Below are 8,675 nucleotides of genomic sequence, written 5' to 3' on the forward strand. Positions count from 1 at the left end.
GGCAGCCATACGCTACGGACAACAAACACAATTGCATTTTATCACTGGTAATTTGAATGCACAGAGATACCGTGACGAGATCCTGRGGCYCATTGTCATGCCATTCATCCGCCACCAACACCTCATGTTTCAGCATGATAATGCACAGCCCCATGTCGCAAGGAACTGTACACGATTCCTGGAAGCTGAACATGTCCGAGTTCTTCCATGGCCTGCATACTCACCAGACATGTCACCCATTGAGCATGTTTGGGATGCTCTGGATTGACGTGTMTGACAGCGTATTYCAGTTTCCGCCAATATCCAGCAACTTTGCACAGCCATTGAAGAGTAGTGGGAAAAMATTCCACAGGCCACAATCAACAGCCTGATCAACTCTATGCGAAGGAGATGTGTCACGCCGCATGAGGCATGGTGGTCACACCAGATACTGCCTGGTTTTCTGATCCATGCCCCTACCTTTTGTTTYAAGGTATCTGTGACCAACAGATGCTCATCTGTATTCCCAGTCATGTGAAATCCATAGATTAGGGCCTAATGTATTTATTTCAGTTGAATGATTTCCTCATATGAACTGTACGTCAGCAAAATMTTTAAAATTGTTGCATGTTGCGTTTGTATTTTTATTCAGTATATTTTGAGAGAATGTGCTCGGTAACAAGGCAACCAGGCTCTTTCAGAGGCCTTGTCTGTCTCACTGAGTCTCACTGGGGATCGGAGGCATAATGAGTGCTAGAGTGGCCCTCTTATATTAGGTTGGAGAAAAATGGGAAGACAAATGAATGCAGGCCTAGCTAGCAGCACTCCCTATCATCATCTCAACATCACATCTCACTACCRTGGTGGTGGCTTATTGGGGCCCCTTCTTTACCAAACATTAACTTTACAGGAGACCAGAGAGAACACACACGCACACAAACATGCACATAACCACCTGACATGACCACATTGGATTTAAATAGAACATTTCTATTCAGTTTCATAAATCAGTTTTTTCAATGATTAGCCTACAGTATAACTCATTTGTAAAGAATCTGTAAATTACTGAATCACTCTCTGGAGTTAAAGACTAAACCAACCGGGAGGTATGGGGCACAGCTTGTAGTAGGATTCCCATTAGGGACCATTTACTGGTCATCTCCATATCCCACTGTGACCACCACATGTTGGATAGAAAGACCCCGGTGCTTACCCTACTGGATTAACCTAAATCGACCTAGACTTTGTTTAGATTTAGTTTAGCCTAAACATTGGGAGCCATTATTATTAGACTTTACATATCCCAAATCAGTATGTTATTTATCAAGAAAGAAAACAGCATATAGATTATCATATAACTAAGTAAAAGTGTTTTGTTCATATTAACACATGCAAACTAGACAATCTAATAAAGTTAGAATAATTATCATTAAATATGCAGGATAACATTTATTTTGAAAACGTTGATATCACACTTTTCTTTCAAACACTGTAATACCTGTTAAATGACAACATTAGGATTATACAGTTTGTTTATAAATAAATAACAGCTAAATTGATACATTATAGTTAAGGGAGTATTGTATTGAATTTGTATGTGTTATTGCAGTATTATGAACACGTTTGTATGTATTATACACACTTTTCTCATAATTATAAGTGGACAACATTTTACACACTTTCTCGTAACATTACCCCTGTATCTTTCATCCAAATTATCTGGCCTAGCTAAGAAATTCAGAAGTTTCTGCACCTTGTAGCCAAAAGCAATATCGTGGAAGCTATTCTGTAAATATAGTGGACCAAACTACCAATTACTTCACACTGGAAGAAGTTAAGCTAAACTAAATTTAAATTTAAAATGTAAACTTTACGTTACAAAAGTTACTTTGAAAAAGTAGTTCATAGGCCTACATCCAGGTCTGATGCTGAAAAAGAAAGGACATTATTGCCTACTTAAACCATATTTTCTCTTCTTTTTGCAAAAAAAAGTACTATGTCGTTCCAGCAGTTAGCTACACTGTTACATGGCACACACAAAAACTATTAACGTTAACTACTGAAAACACTACCAAGATTAGAATTTAGTTAAACTACCACGAAGCTACAGCAAAATGTAACGTTAGTTAAATTACTAGTTGCACTGTAGTTCACTACTCCCCAGCACTGGCCAAAAGTCATTCCATTGCTGAGATTACACGCATTTTATTCTGTTTTGTTCTTTGTATTTTGCTCAATATCTAACCAAAATAACAACGTTTTCTCCGTATAGAAGTACTAATCTTCTTCACCTCTCTAGGTGCCTATATGGATGCAATGGTTCACTCAATCAAAAAATGATAGCCGCCACATAGAACAGTCTTTCATCAAATGCAGCAACCCACTCACCTGCTGTACAGTCCTGAAACATTGCACCTTCAAAAATCCCCGCTATCGTAGATTACAGAATCCAGTTATAGGTTATGTCTTTCTTTCCTAAACATCTGTGAATGACCATCTACAACAGTTTCCGAAATTGGAATTTTGGGATCGCCGCCGCTCAGCTCACTCTCAGGCACGAATTTCCTCCTCCTCGTCTCACGTGACATAGTAGGTAGGCTAACTTGTGATTGGTTGTTCTAGGCGTCTTGTAACGAAGAGCTTTGGGTCCCCTGCCCGTAACAACAGGTGTCCAATATTTTGATGCGTCCTGTACTCAACCTGTAATCTTTCGGGTCTATGTTCAATATTGGTATCGTCTCACTCAAACTGAACAATAGGCTTGGAGGGAGATAGATGCATTGTTTAATTTCCCCCAATAAAAACGAACATGTGAGGCCTATACACTGTAATAGGCCTGTATGGTTATGTGCGTTATTCAGTTAAATGCTGCAGGGCTACAGTAAAATGGTTGTATTATTTGGCTACATTTAATGTCCATCCCTATCAGCTAAAATAAGAATTGAAGAAGACTAGGCTACAATATGTATAASAGTATGGTCTTGGCCTTGTCAGTATTTCTACCTACTCAGTGGCTGGGAATGCCACCTTGTGAGCAGAAGAAACATTTAAAAGATTGGTAGAGTTTTTTTGGACCCAATCAAYTCCATAGCCCTTTAATCCACCCAGTGGTAGTAGTGTGCTGACGCACTGCACTCATACAGTCAGAATAACAAGATTCATACCATATTCGAATTTGGATCCACTCYATTCCTATCCCCTGATGTTGGTGCCAAACTCAGACTGCAAATGTTTGCTGTTCGTTTATGTTGTCAGCGTTTTGAAACATGATATTCCTACTATTAGACATCTTCCACATTTAAAGGTATATACAAGATCACACACGTGGGTAATATGTTAATACTGTTTATTACAGTTTAAAGTTAGTCTACTGTACATATCGCTGACTGGATAATATATTTTTATTTTACCTTTATTTTATCAGGGAGTCAGACTGAGACCAATGTCTCTTACAGACGAGCCCTGAATTACATAAATGACAGAAAAWACACAAATCAAAATATAAMTACAAGATGCAAGCAGAAAGAAAAACATGGTCATAACATAAACCCATTCATCAGTAATAAGGTCCTCAGTCAGCTTGCTGAATTGCCCTACAGACACCAGAATATTTTGAAGATTGTTGCACAAATAAGGTGCAAGAAAACTAAAAGCTGATTTACCTAAATCAGTAGAGACCAAAGAAATGTCCAGAGTTAGCCATCCCTGAGACCGGGTGTGGTAACTCGTATGTCTACAGTTTAGTAATGATGTTAGGTACAGTGAGACTTTTTGTAAAATGGCTTTATAAATGAAAACATAGCAATGTATCAACCTACATGACATTAAAGAGGGCCAACCAACTGTCTGGTAGAGAATGCAGTGATGAGTACTAAATTGTCTCCCGTAATAAAGCGCAGTGCGCTATGATAAACTGCATCTAACGGCTTTAATRAAGTGGCACCTGTGTTCATTTGGATGATGTCGCCATAGTCTAGGACCCATAGGAATGTTGACTGAATCATTTGCTTTCTACTACGCAGGACCTATTTCTATAGAAGAAGCTTGTTCTTTGGAACATCCTCATGTCGTGTAACTATCCATGGGACTTAGGATAGGCTACACAATAGTGCCGAGCTGGAAATTCTGATCTGTTTCTAAGCCAAGGTCAGTTATTTGAACTATCCCCTCTACCCCACAGACCTATGCTCTCACTCGTCAGCTATGACACACTGCTCTCATTTGTTCCCTCCCCACTACCAAAGATGATCTATTATATTATCAAGTGACCGCTCTAACAATGGAAATACATGTCCTCAAAGATGGAAGGCAGACGAGAGGAGGCAACACCAGGTTGGATCATTTTAGCCAATAAAAGGGTAGATACGCAAGTGAACAACCAGTGGTGGAAAAAGTACCCAATTGTCATACTTGAGTAAAAGTAAAAGTCACCCAGTAAAATACTACTCGAGTAAAAGTAAAAAAAAATATTTGGTTTTAAATATACTTAAGTATCAAAAGTAAATGTAATTGTTAAAATATACTTAAGATTAAAATTAAAAGTAAAAGTATCATTAATTTCAAATTCCTTAATAAGCAAACTAAACGGCACCATTTTCTTGTTTTTTTTATTTAGCTACACTCAGACATAATTTACAAAAGAAGCATGTGTGTTTAGTAAGTTCATCAGATCAGAGGCAGTGTCCATACTAAAATCCCTTATTTTCTTGGACAGATTTTGGACGGAAGTAAACCCTCTCGCTTCGCCTCTTSTGGGATYGACAGTATAGCCACTACCCATCATGCTAATCGATGCTCACGAAGGAGAATGGYGGAAGCAGATACTGAGTTTGAATCTGATGGCGCTAGGCAAAGATGAGAGTGAGAATGAAGGTGATGAGAATACTGGATGAGCTACAGTCGCTAAACGACAGATAAAGGGAGCTAAAATCACAGTTAAAATGCAGTCAAGTAAGCCTACTGCTCATGGCGMAACTACTTCACAGTTAAAGTAGTAGGAGTGCAGTTCGAGGATATGAAGATGCACATGGTGAAGAAAGTGGTGGGTACTGTGGAATCTGGGAGGGTGACCAGAAGTGTAATTTCTTCTTGGCAGAACAAAAGGCACCAATCAAGGGCGTGATTTCTGGAGTCTCTGTGGAAGTCCGGGTTGAGAAGATGAAAATGACTGGTGAAGTTGGGGCTCGACGATTGACGCGTATGTTCAWTGGAAAGAAGATAGCTAGAACRTGTTACTGTTTTTTGAGTCTCTCCCTACACATGTCAAGATGGGATGATGACGTTGAATGTTGCAATTATGGTGGGAAGCATGGACATGAGTTCCCTGAATGTCCTGTAAGGGTGAAAGAGGCAGAGATAGCTAGAATAAGAGCTGTTCAGTGTGTCTGTCTCCTATGCCAAGACAGCGAGAAAAGTTAAAGAATATTCTAGTGCTTCTGTTGCCATGGAGACACCACATTCCAGTGCTGTGGGTGCCATTCACTAGGTGCAGGACCCAGGTACCCTTGTCTTGAAGAAAAGGGGGCATTTTGGGGMATTTATTGCTATGGTGAGAAACTGCACTGCAGGAGTGGATAAGAACTCAAGAAAGATCAATATCATTGTATCTGCAGCTGAACGCTTCTTGAGAATGAAGGATRTAATGGGTGAGGAGCTGCATGGTGGACTGACTGCAGCAGCATCCTCTCAGGCCCCTGGACCTGAGTAGAGCTCTGAGTGGATTTTATTTAATTTTTWATATWTTTTWWWATAATTTAYTGAATATTCGAAACATACAATATACTTGTAGTRAAGCTGCTCAATAACGACATCATACCAGTCATCCAACAGATTCCCATTCAGAGCGACACACAGAAGCATCCAGGGTCAATGCCCTGCTCAAGGGCATGTTGACCGATCTACCACCAGGCCAAAAAACGTGAACCCGAACCCTCCAAGCTCCCCCCACAGTTCCCCAATAGTTTTCCCTCAACCATTTGAGACCCCTCCCACAGTCCCCCCCAGGGAGATAAATAAATAAACAATTAATTCCATTCCCCACCCCCCAATAAACCAACAACAAAGAGAATGAACTAAAGAGAAAAAAGGAAAGACAGAAGAAAACAGCAAAGAACAAAACAATACATAAATAAATTTAAAACAAAGGACATCAAGGAAAACTAAAAGCATACCAGCAATGCCAACTGTATATGCTTGTGTGCATGTCTAGCACTATTACATGTATGTGTGTGTTCTTGTATGTGTTTATTTGAATGAGAGTGTGTGCATATGTATGTGTACAAACACCTGCACGGCATCAGCCTCAGGCAAACCGGCATTAGTTGTAAAAACACTGCCACTTAGTGTCATTCAAATGTACTTTTTATTATGTTTTATTTTGACTATTTTTATTTTTTTTACTTTTATCTTTGACCATCATTCTATCTCTCACACAGCAACTCCACTCCCACTTGTCTCAAATTCCACATACCAACCCTCAGCTTCCCTCAGCCCATCCCATCTATCTCTGCTGGCCACCCACTTCGGGTTTCTACGCAACACATATCTTTCAACTATGCTGTGATGTTTAATATACAATTTCAATCTATCTAATTGAATAGAATCCACAGATTGCGAGTTGAAGATAAATACTTTAACTAAGAGTATTAGTATATTAGTAATTGACTGACCCGGTCTCTCCAGATCTCCTAACAGTACTATTTCTAGGGTCAATTTTAGATCAATGCTATGCATTTTCAGCCATTCCTGAACCTGAGACCAGAAACAGGCTACCTGAGGGCAATACCAAAATAAATGGTCTATTGATTCTGTATCCTCACAACAAAATCTGCAGAGCTTCGATGATTTTATGCCCAAAATATTCAACATCTTGTTGGTGGCAAGAATTCTACATAATATTTTTAGCTGAAAAGCACGAAGTCTTGAATCTTGCGTTGTTTTATATATCAACTCATACCCTGTACCATGGAATCGGTACATCAAAAATCTCTTCCCAACTATTTTGCAATCTGTATGGCACAGTTGTCAATATCCTGGTCCTCAAATGAAACTGGTATACTTTCCAATTTATGCTATTTGTATTCCYCCGCCAGTTTTGATCCTTTATATTGTACAGACAGACCAGTTCCCTGCCAGGCCAATTGTGATAACTKCATGAAGAACATAACTCCACCATTCTAATTTACAATATCATTTAAGAACAAAATACCCTTTTCAAACTTCTTTCCCATAAATACTGGTATTWTATCAACCAGCACATTTGAGTTCAGCCATAATATTTGTTCTATCTTKTCAGGGGGATGAAATWKAAATTGTAGCCAGCTCTGAAATGCTTGTTTGAAAAAGTGTAAAGTGCTCTGAGTGTATTTTGAAGTTTTTTKGTTTTGTTTTGTGTTTTGTTTTCRGGTGTTTGAGTGGATTAAAAGTTTTAGTTTATTGCCCCTCTTGTTTTTTCTCGCATCCAGTAGAGAGCAGCAATGCACCATTTCCAGTGATGTCCTCCCTAAARCCCGTTTTGCCAACATAGCGAAGTTGTCGCTAGATTTCAAAAGTTTTCAGAGCCCTCCAGCAACTTTTATTGGTAAAAGAGTATACAGTGTCACTGTAAGTCTGCCACAGCGGCTTTGGGTTGATTTTGCGACTTCCCTGTTTGTGTGTATGTGGCCGCCTGGCTGAGTTCTGCTGGACTGCGTGAGTGCACCTCCCATCCCCCTGGCCAAGAGAGGCTAGAGCAGAGAGAGGCGGGGAGAGAAGTGTAGAGAGGAGAGGTGGCGGGGGAGAGAGAAGAGAGGCGGGGGAAAGAAGTGGAGAGAAGAGAGAGGTGGGGGAGAGAATGGAGAGTGGAGAAACGAGAGAGGTTGGGGAGAGAGTAGAGAGAAGAGAGAGGCGGGGGAGAGAGTGGAGAGAAGAGAGAGTTGGGGGAGAGAATGGAGAGTGGAGAAACGAGAGAGGTTGGGGAGAGAGTAGAGAGAAGAGAGAGGCGGGGGAGAGAGTGGAGAGAAAGAGAGGCAGGGGAGAGAGTGGAGAGAAGAGAGAGGCGGGGGAGAGAGTGGGAGAGAAGAGAGGCAGGGGAGAGAGTGGAGAAGAGAGAGGCGGGGGAGAGAGTGGAGAGAAGAGGGCAGGGGAGAGAGTGGAGAGAAGAGAGCGGCGGGGGAAAGAGAGAGGAGAGGAGAGAGGCAGGGAGAGAGTGGAGAGAAGAGAGAGGTGGGGGAGAGAATGGAGAGTGGAGAAACGAGGAGGTGGGGGAGAGAGTAGAGAGAAGAGAGAGGCGGGGGAGAGAGTGGAGAGAAGAGAGGCAGGGGAGAGAGTGGAGAGAAGAGAGAGGCGGGGGAGAGAGTGGAGAGAAGAGAGGCAGGGGAAGAGAGTGGAGAGAAGAGAGGAGGCGGGGAGAGAGTGGAGAGAAGAGAGGCGGGGAGAGAGTGGAGAGAAGAGAGGCGGGGAGAGAGTGGAAGAGAAGAGAGGCAGGGGAGAGAGTGGAGAGAAGAGAGAGGCGGGGGAAGAGAGTGGAGAGAAGAGAAGGCGGGGGGAGAGAGTGGAGAGAGAGAGGCAGGGGAGAGGAGTGAGAGAGAAGAGAGAGGCGGGGGAGAGAGTGGGAGAGAGAGAGAGGCGGGGGAGAGAGTGGAGAGAGAGAGAGAGATCCGGGGGAGAGAGTGGAGAGAAGAGAGAGGCGGGGAGAGAGTGGCAGAGAAGAGAGGAGG

At 41.7% G+C, this 8,675-nt stretch overlaps 1 protein-coding gene across 1 annotated transcript in view; it reads right to left on the reverse strand.

Annotated features, from left to right (window-relative positions):
- Positions 1 to 2,532, reverse strand: part of arhgap29a (Rho GTPase activating protein 29a) — a 92,230-nt gene extending 89,698 nt beyond the window's left edge. Inside the window, exon 1 of the mRNA XM_070446813.1 lies at positions 2,368 to 2,532. The gene's annotated coding sequence lies outside the window, so the exon portion shown is untranslated. The remainder of the gene's footprint in view (positions 1 to 2,367) is intronic.
- Positions 2,533 to 8,675: the final 6,143 nt, after the last annotated feature.

The sequence above is a fragment of the Salvelinus sp. IW2-2015 genome, linkage group LG14 (assembly GCF_002910315.2).
Source record: "Salvelinus sp. IW2-2015 linkage group LG14, ASM291031v2, whole genome shotgun sequence".
Taxonomy (NCBI): Eukaryota; Metazoa; Chordata; class Actinopteri; order Salmoniformes; family Salmonidae; genus Salvelinus; species Salvelinus sp. IW2-2015.